Raw genomic sequence first — 18,324 nt, forward strand, 5'->3', positions numbered from 1 at the left:
TACCTGGGCAACAGTGAGTGTGTGAGTGCGGCTATAACATTCTCTGCGAAACCAAGGCGGTGGCAGGGAAAGATATAGTCCACTTCCACGGCGGCAACTTATCCTCTACCAATGTGACAGTCAGAATGGAGGAGCCCAGCCAGAGCCTTCGGGGAGCCCCTTCCCATCCAATCAGCATCGAGCAGTGTTATGCGGACAACGTACCCCGTCCAATCAGCATAGAGCAGCGTAATGCGGACAACGCATTCCGTCCAATCAGTGACCAACAATGTTTCGCGCCCTATGAAGCCGGCGGGGGCGGGGCCTGCACCCAGTGAAGGGTGTAGCGGGCCGCCATTTTGTGTTCTCAGTTCCTCTCAGGTTCTCTGGCGTATCCTGTCCTGAGGAGGAGCAGCCAGGGATTGTGCCCATTACATCCTTCCCATCGTCGTCGTCGTCGTCGTGACTGGTGGGTCACTCTGTGGAGGTGTGACAGCCTCGGCACCAGGGACCATACTCAGGCCGGTGAGGAGAAGTTCTTTATAAGCCCCTGATATAACGCCGGCGCTGACATTTTAGGTTATTCACTCTCCATCCCTGTCAGGTCACTGTCACCCTGTATTCACAAACCCGGGTATTAGGTGTTCTCCTTCCCGGTCCCTCCAGTAATCCTGGTGCCAGCAGTTCAGCCAAGTCCTCTATGCGTCAGTCATTGCTGTACATTCAATAAATACTTCTTTATAAAAGCCTTAAGCAAGTAAGTGGGTAATCATGAAGTGTAGAGTCATACACCGAAGGGAGAAAGTGTCCTGAAAATTGAGTATGTTACACTGTCTTTATTTTAGGAGTCGTCCATAAACTTTCAAATATTTTCAATCGTTTTATTTACAGCCAAATACTTAATGTTTATTAATATGGTGGCAGGAAATGGCGCAGCGCTTCACAATCAGGAGCTGGGACGGTAAGAAAACGAGACTGGGTGGTAACAGACGAATGGGAAAATCATTAGTGTTTTTTTTTTTTTTAATGGTTATGTACGTTTCATGTAATGAAGCTAAATCTTAAGGTGCGTACACAAGTAGCGATCAGCCAGCGATACGATATCGCTGGCTGATCATCATGCACCCTCCCTGGTGTGCTGGATGATCGATATAGATCATCCAGCACTCCAGCTACTCACCGACGACTATAGTAACTTGCTCGATATCGAGCAAGTTCACCGGCATGCACGGCCGATGGACGATATCGCTATCGTCCATACATGGCCGCGCATCGCAGGTCGATGCTAAGTTGGTAGGGTCCATTTAAATGACCGATTTGAACGATATCGTTATCGTTCAAATCGATCATTTAAATCGCTACGTGCGTACGCACCATTGAGGTGCGTGTCCACTACGCGACCCAGGGAAGACAGCACAATTACGACATCGTAAGCGTACCGTCGTTCCCCATCCCCTGTAGTGCCTACACTGAACGATTAGTCGTTGAGTGCAGGCACCCTCTATCATCCCCAAACATGCATAATCTGTCGTAATTGGCAGATTGACCGGCATTTTCGGGCGATGATTGATGTCGGAAACGACCAGCGGGAACACACATCACTGATCGTTTCCGACATTTTACTGTCCGATTCATACACGATTAATGGACGACTGAACGATGTCGTTATCGTTCAGGTGTCCATAAATATCTGCTAGGGGATGTGCGCCTTTACCTTTTAGAGTTTTAAACTTTGTACATTTTATTAAAAGTGCATTCAGCATGCAGGACATGGGGACATGGATGTGCTCTGCATTAAGGCTACATATATGTGTTTTAACATTAGTAAAAGGCATGTACACCGTATCCATGTGTCCATGGGCCCGATTCAGCAAGGAATGCAATTGTGATTACACACGCAGTCTCGCTGCGATAGTATGCTAATCCAGTACAACACAGGAACACCCACCTTACCTTCCACCACACATCGGTAATGTGTAGCAGGACTGCGAAACTATCGGTACTATCGAGTACCATCGCAGCCTCACGCACACTCGCACAAGAATATGACCTTACTCAGAAATTGCTAACTTCCACGCACGCTATCAGGTCTCAGGCTGCTTAGGGCATCACAGTGGATTATATACACGCCCCTGCAACGGCGTTGAAACGCACTGGCACGCCTGCGTTTCGCTGCCCCCCCCCCCCCCACACACAGTCACCAGCCTCAAACAGAACTTCCTGTCAATCACTCTGCGATGGATCTGTGTAGTCACTGCGATCACAGTGGCTGCTTCATGCACGCTCACTGCACCGCGTACGCAGACACAGTACGCAACAATCGGCCGATTGTGTGCATATAAGCAGTTGCATTCCTTATATAAGCAGTTGCGTTCCTTACTGAATCAGGCCCTTGGTATTGACAGACAGACAAATGATAAAATAATAATATATAGAATTTTTTCTGCTTATGTTCGTTTAATGTAATGCAGCTAAAACTTACCTTTTAGAGTTTAACTTTGTACATTTTATTAAAAGCGCATTCATAATGCAGAACATGGGGAAATGGTAAGTGTTCTGCATTAAGGCTACATACTATACGTGTGTTTTAACATTTATAAAATGCACCATATCCAAGTGACCATATCCATTAGCGTTTTTTAGTTGGGTAGCTGTCATTTCATTTTCCATGTGTTTGTTGACTATTAATACATTGGTAAGCAAAGAAGTGCTAGAAAATGTATATCCAACATGCATTGTCCGCTTACACATTTGATGGTCACTAGCGTTACATTCATCTCCAGTGCCAATGTGTACAGCCATGGCCAAAAGTTTTGAGAATGACACAAGAATTGGTTTTCACAAAGTTTGCTGCTTCAGTGTTATTAGACCTATTTGTCACATGTTACTATGGTATACTGAGGTAACATTACATAAGTGTCAGATGTTACTATGGTATACTGAGGTAACATTACAGCATTACATAAGTGTCAGATGTTACTATGGTATACTGAGGTAACATTACAGCATGACATAAGTGTCAGATGTTACTATGGTATACTGAGGTAACATTACAGCATTACATAAGTGTCAGATGTTACTATGGTATACTGAGGTACCATTACAGCATTTCATAAGTGTCAGATGTTACTATGGTATACTGAGGTAACATTACAGCATGACATAAGTGTCAAATGTTACTATGGTATACTGAGGTGACATTACAAGCATTACATAAGTGTCAGATGTTACTATGGTATACTGAGGTAACATTACAGCATGACATAAGTGTCAGATGTTACTATGGTATACTGAGGTAACATTACAGCATGACATAAGTGTCAGATGTTACTATGGTATACTGAGGTAACATTACAGCATTACATAAGTGTCAGATGTTACTATGGTATACTGAGGTAACATTACAGCATGACATAAGTGTCAGATGTTACTATGGTATACTGAGGTAACATTACAGCATGACATAAGTGTCAGATGTTACTATGGTATACTGAGGTAACATTACAGCATGACATAAGTGTCAGATGTTACTATGGTATACTGAGGTAACATTACAAGCATTACATAAGTGTCAGATGTTACTATGGTATACTGAGGTAACATTACAGCATGACATAAGTGTCAGATGTTACTATGGTATACTGAGGTAACATTACAGCATGACATAAGTGTCAGATGTTACTATGGTATACTGAGGTAACATTACAGCATGACATAAGTGTCAGATGTTACTATGGTATACTGAGGTAACATTACAGCATGACATAAGTGTCAGATGTTACTATGGTATACTGAAGTAACATTACAGCATTACATAAGTGTCAGATGTTACTATGGTATACTGAGGTAACATTACAAGCATTACATAAGTGTCAGATGTTACTATGGTATACTGAGGTAACATTACAGCATTACATAAGTGTCAGATGTTACTATGGTATACTGAGGTAACATTACAAGCATTACGTAAGTGTCAGATGTTACTATGGTATACTGAGGTAACATTACAAGCATTACATAAGTGTCAGATGTTACGTTGGTATACTGAGGTAACATTACAGCATTACATAAGTGTCAGATGTTACTATGGTATACTGAGGTAACATTACAAGCATTTCATAAGTGACAAAGGCTTTTATTAACAATTACATTAAGCTTATGCAAAGAGTCAATATTTGCAGTGTTGAACCTTCTTTTTCAAGACCTCTGCGATTCACCCTGGCATGCTGTCACTCAGCTTCTGGGCCACATACTGACTGATGGCCGCCCATTCTTGCCTAATCAATGCTTGGAGTTTGTCCACCCGCCTCATGAGGATTGACCACAAGTTCTCAATGGGGTCTGGGGAGTTTCCTGGCCATGGGCCCAACATTTTGTTGTTTTGTTCCTTAAGCCACTTTATTATCACTTTTGCCTTATGGCAAGGTGCTCCATCATACTGGAAAGGTCATTGTTAGTCACCAAACTGTTCTTGGATGGTTGGGAGAAGTTGCTCTTGGAGGATGTTTTGGTACCATTCTTTATTCATGGCTGTGTTCTTAGGCAAAATTGTGAGTGAGCCCACTCCCTTGGCTGAGAAGCCACCCCACACATGAATGGTCTCAGGATGCGTTACTGTTGGCATGACACAGGACTGATGGTAGCGCTCAGCTTTCCTTCTCCGGACAAGCATTTTTCCAGATGCCCCAAACAATCTGAAAGGGGATTCATCAGAGAAAATAACGTTACCCCATTCCTCAGCAGTCCAATCCCTGTACAGAAGTAGGAAAAGAGAAAATGCACAAATTTTTTGGATACTTTTTTTAAACCTGTAACTGCCTGGAAATTGTTAGATTTGCAGCTGTGACAGGTGAATGAGACAAATAGCAATTCTATTGATCGCCCGGGTACAGATAAATTCTGAAATGCTGTTATTTATAAGATCTATTTTCTGCAATTATTACATTAAACACAGGACTGCTTTAATTTACAGGAAAGTTTATTTGGCAAACGTTTTCTAGGCAACACAGTTACTTCAATTTCTGAAATATATGGTAAAAACAATTTTGTATTTGCATTAACGTAGTCTAGGTATATCATTTTCTTTAACTGATATTGTTGCTCACATTAAAATCAAACAGTATTGTGAGTGGGGACTGTCATATTACGTCTACTGTAGCTTTAATTTACCTGTAGTCTACAGCAGAGGTTCCCAAACTCAGTCCTCAAGGCACCCGAACAGTCCAGGTTTTAAGGATATCCATGCTTGACCACAGGTGACTTAATTAATACCTCAGTCAATTCGATTTAAACCACCTGTGCTCCACCATGGATATCTCTAATACCCGAACTGTTGGGGTGCCTTGAGGACAGCGTTTGCGAACCTCTGGACTTCAGTATAACAGTGCCACCCAGTGGCCAAACCGTTATCTTGGGTTGTGGAAATGGTTCCTGTGTTTTAATTTTTTAGCATTGCAAAATGTTCTTCTTTATTGTGTCTTTTAGATAGGCTCATAATTACTTTATAACCCGATTTTTATCTATAAAGAGAAACATTCTGCTTGCAAGGCCACTCGTATTTTTGTTTATCTTTTGTCTTTTCTAAATTAAATGTGTTCTTATGTTTGACATAGTGTAAAATGCTCGCTATAAGCACAGTGCTATCCATCTGCTGAATGCTGGGTGAATGTGTCCCTATATAGATATGGAGATAGGCTTTTAGTGCAATGTGGTTATTCAGAATTTATATGATGATGAGATTGGGGGAGCAGCAGACAAGCTTCCGCTTAGAACTTTGTGAAGCGTAACTCTTATAAAAGCTGAGATAAGCAACATCTTTAGTATATCCACATCTCTGCTTGGCATTTTGTGTATGGTCCTTTCTCCCTCAGGGGTTGTTCACACACGTGAGCTGTAAATTAATTGAAAACAAATGTGCTGTATCGGTATACATTTACTGTTGTTTCCGTGTGCTTTCCATGCATGAGGCTTTTATCAATAACGTCTTAAATAACCATCAGGTGCTAAAGACTAGAATCAAAAGCTAGCGCACTTCAATAAATGGTATTGGGTAGCACAGATGGTGTAATGGTTAGCATTAAGGGGGGGCATCCACTACACGATTTTAGCAGGCGATTGAACGATAACTACGTCGTCATCGTTCAATCGTTTATAAATCGTGCAGTGTTTGGTCGTTAACGATCAACGATGCGCGCTCCCGCTGGTCGTTTGATCGTCTCGTCAGTCGACTGAACATGCCGGTCAATTTCACTCGATCTATTAAAGATAGTTTGCAAATCGTTTGCAAATCGTTCAGACTGAAAGATAAAATTTCAAGGGAAAAAATCAAGGGAAAATCGTTTAGAGATTGGACAGGGAGCAGATCGTCTAGTGGATGGGCCCCCATTACTGCTTCACAGTACTGTGGTCTTTTGTTTCATTCCCACCATTGGCCATATTCAATTTGAGGCGAAATGTCGGAATCTGCAATCATTTTTCACCGATGACGTCATTTTCGCCTCTTTGAATTATCCCCGTATTCAATTACATTGACTTTTCGCCTGTGCAAAAAATCAATGATAAAAAAACGGGGCTAAGTTTTCACCAGCTTTTTGCTGGCGAAAAAAAGTGCAGAATTGGGGTTTAGGGGTGCAGGCTTACAAAAAAATAACCTGCACCCCTGGGAGTGTCATTTAAAAAAAAAAAAAAAAAACGCCAAAAAAATGAAGTTTAATTTTGGGGGTTAAAAAAAAAATAAAAAATAGGGGAACAAAGCGCCAAACTATCTAAATTAATTCAGGTCGGGGTCCCCATGTATGTGGCAGGTGTTTTCTTTGCAGAATTTTAAAAATATCTTTATGGACTTAAAAAAAAAATGCTTACCCCCATTTTCATGTACCCCAAATTTGATAGGAAAAGTTATTTCCCCCCCCCCCAAAAAAAAAAATCTAAGTGCTATTCTTCACCACTTATTCATAGCCGCAAAATTGCACCTGCCGTGGCTATTACAAACCCCGACTTCCTTCAGCATGCAAAAATGGGGGTGCCCATAGTGATCCCCCAGGTCTGGACATCTTTAGTGGGGTCCCACGCATATTTCCCGAAAATTCCCGTCTTTTTTCGTAGATGGTGCAATAAATCAATTGAAAAAAACGGGGATAACTTCACTTCCCTTTAGCAGGTGAAAAAAAGTGCAGAATCGGGGTGTAGGGGTGCAGGCTTTAAAAAAAGTAGCCTGCACCATTGGGAATGGCCCTTAAAATGAATTGTGCAAAAGAAAAGTAAAAAAAAAATAAAAAAAAATCGGGACACCCCCAAAAATATATTTTTTTTGGGGGGTGAAAAAAACCCAAAAACTAAAAATCACTTCTAAAATAGACAAATTAAATCCACAGGGGTTCCCTTATATGCGGCAGGTTTTTTCTTCATTGCACAGAGTAGTGGCAGGTGCATTTTTGCAGAATTTAAAAAAAATTAGTTTAAGAACTTAAAAATATGCTAGTACCCATTTTCAAGTACCCCAAATTTGATGGGACCACTTTTAAAAACGAAAAAAAAAGCATAAGTGCTCTTCTGCATCACTTCTTCAATGTCGGGGAAAATAGCACCTGCCGCGGCTATTTAAAAACCCGACTTTCTTCTGCAAGCTAAAACGGGGGTACCCATAGTGATCCCCCAGGTCTGGACATCTTTAGGGGGTCCTACAATTATTTCCTAAAAATTTCCGGATTTTTACACTGATCCAAGTTTCGCCTGTTCCCGTTTTTGCCTACATTGGAATTGAATACGGGGAATAGCAGGCACGATACTTTTTCGCTTGGAAATCAGGCAAAGGAGGCGAAAAGTCGGGACTTTTCCCCTCAAACTGAATATGGGCCCATATTTGGAGTTTGTATATTCTCGGTTTTTCCTTCGCTTGCTTCGGTTTTCTCCCACACTCCAAAAACATACTGGTAGGTTAATTGGCTCTCAACAAAAATTATCCCTAGTCTGTATGTGTGTGAGCATGTGGTAGGGAATATAGGCCCTCATTCAGAGCCGCTCGTAAGCGGACGCTCGCTCGTTCTGACCGATGTTCGCACATCTGCGCATGCGTACGGATTTTAATACGCATGCGCGAACCAGTCAGTGCGGCTGAAAATCGTTTGTTCGCTATATAGCGAATGCCTGCTATTTTGAGTGACAGAGGGAGGCGTATGTGGGTGGTAACGGGAAGGTGCTTGAAAACGGGGGTGTGGAATTAGATCGCAGGCGTGCTTAAAGGTCAAAACGGGCGTTTTAAGGGAGTGCATAATTAATACAGCAGCGTCATTGACCACGTCACTTGGTTTTTTTTTACTTCGAACTGCTCGCAAAATAGCGGTTGAAAAAAAAAAGCCACAAGAATAGCGAGCAGTTCATACGCTGTTCGATGTACTCGATTAATCTAATAAATAGCGGACATGACGTAGGATGCGAGCGGCCAGGGGGCGTATTTTTCAAAATTACAACCGCAAGTTTTGCTCGCTCGTTCAGACTTAGAGGCGTGAACAGACCGCAATTAGCGAACGGTTCATTTGAATAGCCACCCCTTGTTTTAGAACGAACGACCGCAAATAGTGAGTGGCTCTGAATCAGGCCCATAGATTGTAAGCTCCACTGGGGCAGGGACTGATGTGAATGGCCACATATTCTCTGTAAAGCGCTGCGGAATATGTGTGCGCTATATAAATAACTGGTAATAAATTATGAAAAACAAAAATAAAGATTTGTGCTTAAAAAAGGGGTCACTGTAAACCCTCAAGAAAAGATATTCTCTTAGCAAAAAAATAGCACAATGAAAGTGCAAAATTGTTTGTTATTGTCATTTATATGGTGCCTCACGGGTTCTGCTGCGCCTTACAAAGTATGTAAGCAAAAACACTGCACACAAAACAAGAGAACAATTAAAAAGCAGAAGACTTGTAGTACAAAACATTGCAGAACAAGGGATACAAGCTCTATATAGCTATTCTTTCACATGCAGTCACAGTACCCAAAGAGGTAGTGCTGCCTGTGAGCCTAAAGGTTTGGTGATAAACCTGCTCAACAATAGATAATTTAATGGTCTCTTTTTAGTGATGTTAAGGGGGCGATTCAAAGTGACGGGAGATCAGGGAGCGATTCAATTGTTTTATTACTCCCTATCTCCCGTCTAAAGTGACGGGAGATCAGGGGGCGATATTTAATTGTTTTTGGGCGCTCATGCCTTTTCCCGCATGTTGTACCCAAATAGACCATCTAAAGTCCTGGTTTGCAACCCCGAAACCAAGACTTTTTCAATTTATGCCCACCACCTTAGGAGAGTGCGAGCAGAAATCTGTGCGCCCACAGCATTTGTGTCCGATCAGAGCATCAGTTGAACTCCTCCATCCGGCGGCCATTAGTAACAGCCGTGGGCGCAAACAATTAAATGGCCACCGAAGTATTTTCAGCTAAACTATGTTAATTATAGAATGAATACAGTGTATATATTATTAATAAATCTGTTTTTAGTGAAATAGATATGTAGTTTTTTTTTCCCTTCATTTTAATTTCTAAATGAAGTTTAAACACATTCCCAACCTGTCTGATGTAAATTATTTGGTTTATTTATATTACTGAAATGCTGCAGACTAGACTACAGGTCTTTTTTATATGGCTAAGTACAGCAGTCATCTTTTTGTTCCAATAAATCAAACCTGAGGGAAAGCATATCTGTACCTGCTATGAAGATCTGTTGAGCCGGGCTTACATAATTGCAACAGATCAGCGATTATTGGACGGTCAGGCATGAAAAATTGACCAATGTGAAGGAGTGATACGAATTGGTCGGCCTCGCCGGTCGGCAGGCTGCTTTCTGCCCTCTAGAAATAGGGCAGGTTGCGGCGTCCCGCTGAAACTGCCTAGCGGGAACGCAACTTCACCCTTTTAGACTCCGTTACCTAACGTGGCGATGCTGCTTTGCTGCCATAGAGGCTCTGGTGCGTCTCTACAAGCTCCCTTGGGGCCATCTCTATCGGTCAGGCATGTGATTAGCGTCCCTGCAGAACTTTCTCACCCACTAGCACAGATTTGGATCCTCCATCTTGGCTATGTCACAAGACCGCTGTTTTGCTCACCTGACCAGTTCAGCCTATAGAGAGCTAGGGCACCCTATTTAAACCAGTTATTATACTCTGACCTTTGACAGAACAACTTCACTTCAGTGTCTGTTTCCTGGATCCAGGATGTATTCCTGAAGTTCTGTTCTATATCCGATTCTGTCATTATTCAAGACCTTTCTCCATTACTCAGCACTGTTCCCAATATTCTGCATAGCCTCCAGTACTCACTGCTGTTTCCAGCTCCCAACGCTGTCTCTATTACCCAGTGTTGCTACCAGTACTCAGAGCTATCTCCAGAACTCTCTGCTATTTCCATCTCCCAGCGCAGTCACTAATACCCAGTGCTGCCTCCAGTGCTTACCACTGTCTCCAACTCTCAGTGCTAACCTATTCCCAGCACTGTCACCAACATCCAGTGCGGTCACTATATCTGACAATGTATGTCCAACATTAGGAAAGATCAGATCTATTGTCGCCAACAGTAAAATATGGGTTTACATAATTGAAACCACTGATATAGATGGGAAATATGCACCAAATGTTGTTAGAGTTTCCAGCCTGGTGAAGTGTTTCTCCTAATGAGATGCTCTATAAAGGTAAATAACTATTATTGTTATGGTCTTCGACAATTCTATAAGGCTACCCAGGCCAGATGGTGTAAAAATGGAGAACGTTCTCCTCGGTGCCATGAGGTATATGATGAAGGTTGCCAGGGGACTTTCAACGACTAGAGTGCATCCGTAAAGTATTCACAGCGCTTCACTTTTTCCACATTTTGTCGTGTTACAGCCTTATTCCAAAATGGAATCAATTCATTTTTGTCCTCAAAATTCGACACAAAATACCCCATAATGACAACGTATACAAAGTTTTTTTGAGATTTTTGCAAATTTAATAACCCCCCCCCCCAAAAAAAAAAACAACAACTAATAAATCACATGTACATAAGTGTTCACAGCCTTTGCCATGAAGCTCAAAATTGAGCTCAGGTGCATCCTGTTTCCACTGATCATCCTTGAGATGTTCCTACAGCTTAATTGGAGTCTACCTGTGGTAAATTCAGTTGTTTGGACATGATTTTGAAAGGCATACACCTGTCTATATAAGGTCCTACACTTGACAGTGCATGTCAGAGCACAAACCAAGCATGAAGGTCAAGGAATTGTCTGCAGACCTCCGAGACTGGATTGTCTCGAGGCACGAGTCTGGGGAATGGTATAGAAAAATATCTGCTGCTTTGAAGGTCCCAATGAGTACAGTGGCCTCCATCATCTGTAAATGGATGAAGTTCGGAACCACCAGGACTCTTCCTAGAGTTGTCCGGCCGTCTAAACTGAGCCATCGTGGGAGAAGGGCCCTAGTCAGGGAGGTGACCAAGAACCCGATGGTCACTCTGTCAGAGTTACAGCATTCCTCTGTGGAGAGAGGAGAACCTTCCAGAAGGACAACCATCTCTGCAGCAATCCACCAATCAGTCCTGTATGGTAGAGTGGCCAGATGGAAGCCACTCCTTAGTACAAAGCACATGGCAGCCCGCCTGGAGTTTGCCAAAATGCACCTGAAGGACTCTCAGACCATGACAAACAAAATTCTCTGATCTGATGAGACAAAGATTGAACTCTTTAGCGTGAATGCCAGGCGTTCTGTTTGGAGGAAACCAGGCACCGCCCATCAACAGGCCAATACCATCCCTACATGGTGTGGTGGTGGCAGTATCCTTCTGTGGGGATGTTTTTCAGCGGCAGGAACTAGGAGACTAGTCAGGATAGAGGGAAAGATGAATGCAGCAATGCACAGAGACATCCTGGATGAAAACCTGCTCCAGAGCGCTCTTGACCTCAGACTGGGGCGACGGTTCATCTTTCAGCAGGACAATGACCCTAAGCACACAGCCAAGATATCAAAGGAGTGGCTTTAGGACACATTGTGAATGTCCACGAGTGGCCCAGCCAGAGCCAAGACTTGAATCCGAATGAACATCTCTGGAGAGATCTGAAAATGGCTGTGCACCGACACTTCCCATCCAACCTGATGGAGCTTGAGAGGTGCTGCAAAGAGTAATGGGCGAAACTGCCCAGAGACAGGTGTGCCAAGCTTGTGGCATCATATTCAAAAAGACTTGAGGCTGTAATTGCTGCCAAAGGTGAGCAAAGGCTATGAATACTTATGTACATGTGATTTCTTAGGTTTATTTTTTAATTACATTTGCAAAAAATCTCAAAAAAACTTTACACGTTGTCATTATGGGGTATTGTGTGTAGAATTTTGAGGACAAAATGAATTTATTCCATTTTAGAGTAAGGCTGTAACATAACAAAATGTGGAAAAAGTGAAGCGCTATGAATACTTTCCGGATGTACTGTGTATCCGAATATGGTCAATGTCACATGCCTTGCGTATGCATTACATAAAACGGCCAGAGAAAATCGCAACAACTACAAGGATGTAGACAAGTGGTAAGAAAATATTCTACCAAACTCAGCTTGGAGTGCAGAAGTTCAAATAAGAAAATAATTAATAGAACGAGAGCTGATGTGCGACAACATATTTACACAATAAAAAAACACAATCACATGTTCAATACATTACATATCACATACAGTCAGGTGCATAAATATTGGGACATTGACAGAATTTTCATATTTTGGCCTCTATTCACCACCACAATGGCTTTGAAATGAAACAAACAAGATGTGCTTTACCTGCAGACTTTCAGATTTAATTTGAGGGTAATTACATCCAAATCAGGTGAACGGTGTAGGAATTACAACGGTTTCTATATGTGCCTCCCACTTTTTAAGGGGTCAATGTCCCAATATTTATGCACCTGACTGTATATATCTTATTCATTGGTCTGTTTGTTATGGATTCAGACACCCCTGCACCGATTGGGATGAACCCAACGGTTGTCCAGTTGGACCAGGTTTTAGGGGGGTTAGGGTCCTGGGCGGATCTCCCGTAGGTGTACACCCGGAAGAACCTTGACCCAGGGAGCCTGTTCTGGGCCTACCACTGGATGGATTTGGAAGACATCACATAATTTGGACAAAAACTTCACAGAGTGGTAACATAGGATACCAGAAGACATACTAGGGAGTTGAGGTCCCGGTCGGACCTCCCATTGGATGAAAACATCACAGAGGGGTGTGCGCTTATAATCAACTGAGTTGTGTATACAAAAAGAGTTTTAGTATAGAAAAAAAAAAGTTACTGGAAAAAACACTTCCATCATAAAGGACTTGGAATACTGGTTTATGTATAATGTCAATGCAGCCAAATAGGAAAATTAGCATGGCAAATCAAAGCTCACGCAAGTCTAGAAGTTAAATCGTCAACATGAATAAAGTACTTCATGTGTGAAATATATACTCATGGCAATGTTCACAGAACATATAAATGTTTAAAAGTGTCTGGGCTGCAGCCCTATCATCATAAGCTGCTACTTGTTGATATTGCGGAGAGGTATGAAGCCAACATGTAACCAGTGGAAAGTGGAACTTGTGTCTGAAATAGTTTTCTAATCAGTCCTGTTGGTGGGATACTCTGATGTCAATCGTTAGGGACACCCGCAACATCTGGTGACGGGTCCAGTATTACTGGCATGCAATGATATTATAGGGCTGGCTGGGATCCTTGTGTCTGTGAGCACGCAGTGTCCTTATACCGCCTGTGAATAGGACACTGTAATGACAATAATGAGAGAACCTGCGAGGACTGCTGAAAGGATGTTATTCACTTCCAATACACCTGTCTTCTTTCAATACTCGCAACATATTCCAAGGACCTTCACAAACTACTGGTGGTGTTCGTGATGAGCATATGATGACATCCTAGTGATAGGACTGTCTGAATATCTTGTAAATACTAAGACAATGCAGAAACATGCTGGTCTGTGGAAAGGATAACAATTTTACTTATTTGCTAATAATAAATTAAATTTCTGAGTGTATAAATAATTGTCACGGGATGAGTATTCAGATCCAGTAGGGACCCGTGGGCTGGGAAGACAAGGTAAACAAATTGTGGTGGCTGGATTAGATTTCTAATGTATGAGCCATATGGCATGTAGCCGAGTGTCATCAAAGATATCAGAGATTACTGGAAGGCACCCAGCCTGTTCCTAGAACCAATTGAGTGGAACTCAACCCCAGCCCTGACTTCAGAGCCAAAGGGTTGGAACCGGTGTTTGAGAACTCAGGAGCAGAACAGAGAGTAATACAGATAACCAATAGTCCATCTGGAATCCACCAGAGTATGACCCGATTGCAAGAGCTGGTTGCCCAGACCCTACAAGAGAAAATAGATCCAGTACCCAGTCCCCAATACCTGGGGACGACCACTCCACTGGAGACTCAGGACAAACTCCTACACTGAGAGAGGACCCTCAGGGCAACAACCGCCATCGATGATGACACCTATGGTATGATGAGTAGAGAGTTCCAGAGACATGCTTGGAGCTGTCTCCGGGAATCTGCTGAGCAGCAATACAGTCAGAAGTGTAATGCATGAATAGTCCACTGAACCCGCAATGAGCAAGCGAGCTGTAATTAGAAGACTTCCTTTAAGTCACAGTGACGGAAGACTGAAAACTTGGCACCTGAAAGCACTATAACAAAGGAAATCAGGATACTTCAGACTGCTTCATAGGCTGGAACTAGAATGTAGCAAATAGGCTGAACTGGACTGCATCCGGAATGAAGGCCACGGGCAGAACAGGACTGCATCTGCAAAGAAGGCCATGGGCTGAACTGGACTAGTTCTGGAACTTGAACCGGACTGCATCCAGAATCAAGGCCACAGGCTGAACAGGACTGCATCCATAAAAAAGGCCATGGGCTGAACTGGACTAAATCTGGAACTTGAACCGGACTGGATCCGCAGTTAAGGACACCGGTTGAACCAGACTAGATCTGGAGTGAAGAAGACCAGCTGAACCTGATTAGATCCGTAATGAAGGACACCTGCTGTACTCTACTGTATCCAGAACTTGAACCGGACTAGGGGCCTGATTCAGAGCCGCTCGTAAGCGGCCGCTCGTTCGTTCTGGATTGTAATACACATGCGCGAACCAGTCAGTGCGGCCGAAAATCGTTTGTTCGCTATATAGCGAATGCCTGCTATTTTGAGTGACAGAAGGAGGCGTATGTGGGTGGTAACAGGGGAAGGTGCTTGAAAACGGGGAGTGGAGAACAGAACGCAGGCGTGCTTAAAGGTCAAAACGGGCGTTTTAAGGGAGTGCATAATTAATCCAGCAGCGTCATTGACCACGTCACTTGGTTTTTTTTAACTCAGAACTGCTCGCAAAATAGCGGTTGAAAAAACCAACCACAAGAATAGCGAGCAGTTCATACGCTGTACGATGTACTCGGTTAATCTAATAAATAGCGGACATGACGTATGGTGCGAGCGGCAAGGGGGCGTATTTTTCAAAATTACAACCGCAAGTTTTGTTCGCTCGTTCAGACTTAGAGGCGTGAACAGACCGCAAAGTGCGAACGGTTCATTTGAATAGCCACCCCTTTTTATAAAACGAACGACCGCAAATACCGAGTGGCTCTGAATCAGGCCCTAGATCCAGGATGAACAGGTAGCTTGAAACGAACTGAAAGCGGAGGAGAACAGGAAGCTTGAACCGGACTGGGAAAGGTGAAGAACAGCTACTTGTACCGCAATGGAATGGGAGCTTTGACTGGACTGGGACTGAAGGTAAACAGCAACTTAAAATGGACTGGGACTGGCACTTGAACACAGGCTGAAGAGGTGCAGACTGGATACCAGCAATAGTTACATGCAGACTAGATGAAACAAATTCAGTGGCAGCAACTTAAGGAGCTCAAGCTGATAGGAGCAAAGGATTAGGCAGTGTATCAGAGACAGGAGATACATGCTGGCGAGTGAGCACACACACACAATAGTTCCACGTTCCGACCGTGTTCTAATTGCAGGTGCAGCTTTAAATAGGGTGCTCTTGCAGAGGGTAGAAGGAAGCCGTCATGTCAATGCAGCAGACAGGTAGTGACTGGATACTAGCGCTCAGCGATCAGAACCAACATGGCTGCGTCCATGGCCCTTGGAACTCAGTGACATCGTCCTGGAACAGCATAGCCCACCTTAATAGTGCACCTCCAAACTGGGTATGAGTGACTAAATCCCGGTTTTATGACAATACCATACTGAATAATGTAACTTGTCCAGGACAGGTGTCTGAAATCCAGTTTGTGGTACATCATTTGCAGATCCATCAAAAGACAACAGAACGGAAAGTGTTGGGAATGTTTTCCTCCACCATATGGTTGGTTCCCTGGGCTAGATAACACATATACCATCTTCAGATGTAACTACTAATCCTGTGGAATCACAATCAGGCCTCTCTAGATGACATCTTCAAAGTGGTTAGAACCAAAAAGAAGTCGGCAAGAGCCTGAGCCTCCTCCTCACTAAAAGCGCTAAGGACATGGTTATGAAGAGAAACTACAAATATATTGGAATTTAGAGCAGTGTGAAAAATTCAACAGTTTTGTCAACTTACTGGGGAAGGTTTTTAGTCATCTCAGACAACAGAATAGTGGTGGCCTTCATTCATTTGTTTGCAAAACTGATATCTTAAGCTAAAAAACCCCCCATAGCATTCCATGTTACATGCAAGGACAATGCGGTAGGTAGCCGATTACGTGGGCTGGATAGTGCTGATATTTCAGTTATTTAGCGACAAGACAAAGTGGCATTTAAAAAAAAAAAAAAAAAGGTTTTATCATTAAAATAATTGCTGTTTAAAATCGTGTAACTAAATTAACAAAACATTGGCACTTTCAATAACCTGGAGGCTATTACATGTGATCCTTGGAGTCCGTAATAAATGCACTCCAGTGTTCTCCCCAGAAAATGTTTCCAGCCGGGTGGCATCAAAAAGTAGCCGGGTGCAAGGCCGTTTCTTGCCAGGTGATGTACCCGCAATAAAAACAGCCTGGGGAGAACACTGTTATACATTATATATGTATAAACACATATTTACACCCCACCCCACAGCAGCAGGGGGTGGGCGTTCCTGAAGATCACCACCATCTCTGCAGCTGCCTAGTAGAATAGAGGGTGACACTGGGCTGTCGGAGGTGTGGCAGGGAGCTCAGACTGTGATCAGTCTGTCAGTGTGCCTGACCAGCCGGGTAGCCATGGGGAAGGGGACACTGGGCTAGGGGAGGGGCGGCTGTGGCAGGAAGCACATACAGAGATCAACGCTGATTAGTCTGTCAGTGTGACTGGTTGACCGCTACATTTTCAGCAGCCACCAGGATCAGGAGACCATGCCTGCCCCTCTGCTTCCCCCACGCCATAGTATAAGGCAGTATTGGCTGCCCGGCCAGCTACACTGACTAATTGCTCTTACACTGCGGCTGGGGAGGAAGCAGAGGGGCCGGCACGGACTCCTGAGCCTGTCCCAAGAGAATACCTCAGCATGGCGCTTGCTCTGTGCACCTTGCTCTGCTCCACTGGTTCCAAAGGAATAACAGAAACGGCAGAGAATGGAGATCTACGTGCCGGTCAGCCTGGAGATGGAAAATGTTGTTCCATACTACAGACAACACTGGGGAGTGGCTAGATGCTTTTCTCAGCCAATGGAGAGCCAGTCAGGGTAGAGGCTGCTGGCGGTGATTGGCTGGGGGAGTCACAGCGAGTCCTAGGCGGGGGGGTTTGTGCGAAGTGGCGGGCGGTAGCTGTTTCTTGTCGGGCGATGTGCCCGCAACATACAGCCTGGGGAGTGCACTGCACTCTTACAAGCAAGGAGGACTGTTAAATATCTTCCAAGCTCTGAAATATATTATTATTACTTAGTAAGAATCTAAAATAAACAACTATTGCATATATTTCACACATCCTTGATTTTCTACCGTATGAACTTTCCACAATAAAACTAAAATAAAGTATTAGCATTTTCCTGGATACCAAATTGGCCTCAGAAGTATTGATCCTTTGTATCAACACATGACACTCAGGGCCCCATTCAGACCCGGACGCTAATCCTCGAACACATGCTGTGGACGATTGTCGTCCGTCTGCGCATGCATCGAAGTGCGCGTGAGCGTACCAGTCATCGCGATCGGGAATCGTGTGCTCCTAGCAACAAAGTCTGAGCGCTACTTTGAGTGACAGAATGTGCCATTTGTGGGTGGTAACAGGGGAAGGTGCTTGTGAACGGGGGAGTGGTGCTGCGAACGCAGGCGTGTGTGGGCGTCAAAACGGCGTTTAATGGGCGTCCATAATTAGC

The 18,324-nt window shown here is 43.5% G+C and overlaps 1 protein-coding gene across 4 annotated transcripts in view; it reads left to right on the top strand.

The window, feature by feature from the left end:
* The first annotated feature begins 362 nt into the window (after nt 1-362).
* Nucleotides 363-18,324, top strand: part of LOC148505592 (uncharacterized) — a 465,509-nt gene continuing 447,547 nt past the window's right edge. For all 4 annotated transcript variants that reach the window (XM_088447980.1, XM_088447974.1, XM_088447978.1 and 1 more), the window contains exon 1: nt 363-504. The gene's annotated coding sequence lies outside the window, so the exon portion shown is untranslated. The remainder of the gene's footprint in view (nt 505-18,324) is intronic.

This window comes from Taudactylus pleione, unplaced genomic scaffold, assembly GCF_031769625.1.
Source record: "Taudactylus pleione unplaced genomic scaffold, aTauple2 ptg000447l, whole genome shotgun sequence".
Lineage (NCBI taxonomy): Eukaryota > Metazoa > Chordata > Amphibia > Anura > Myobatrachidae > Taudactylus > Taudactylus pleione.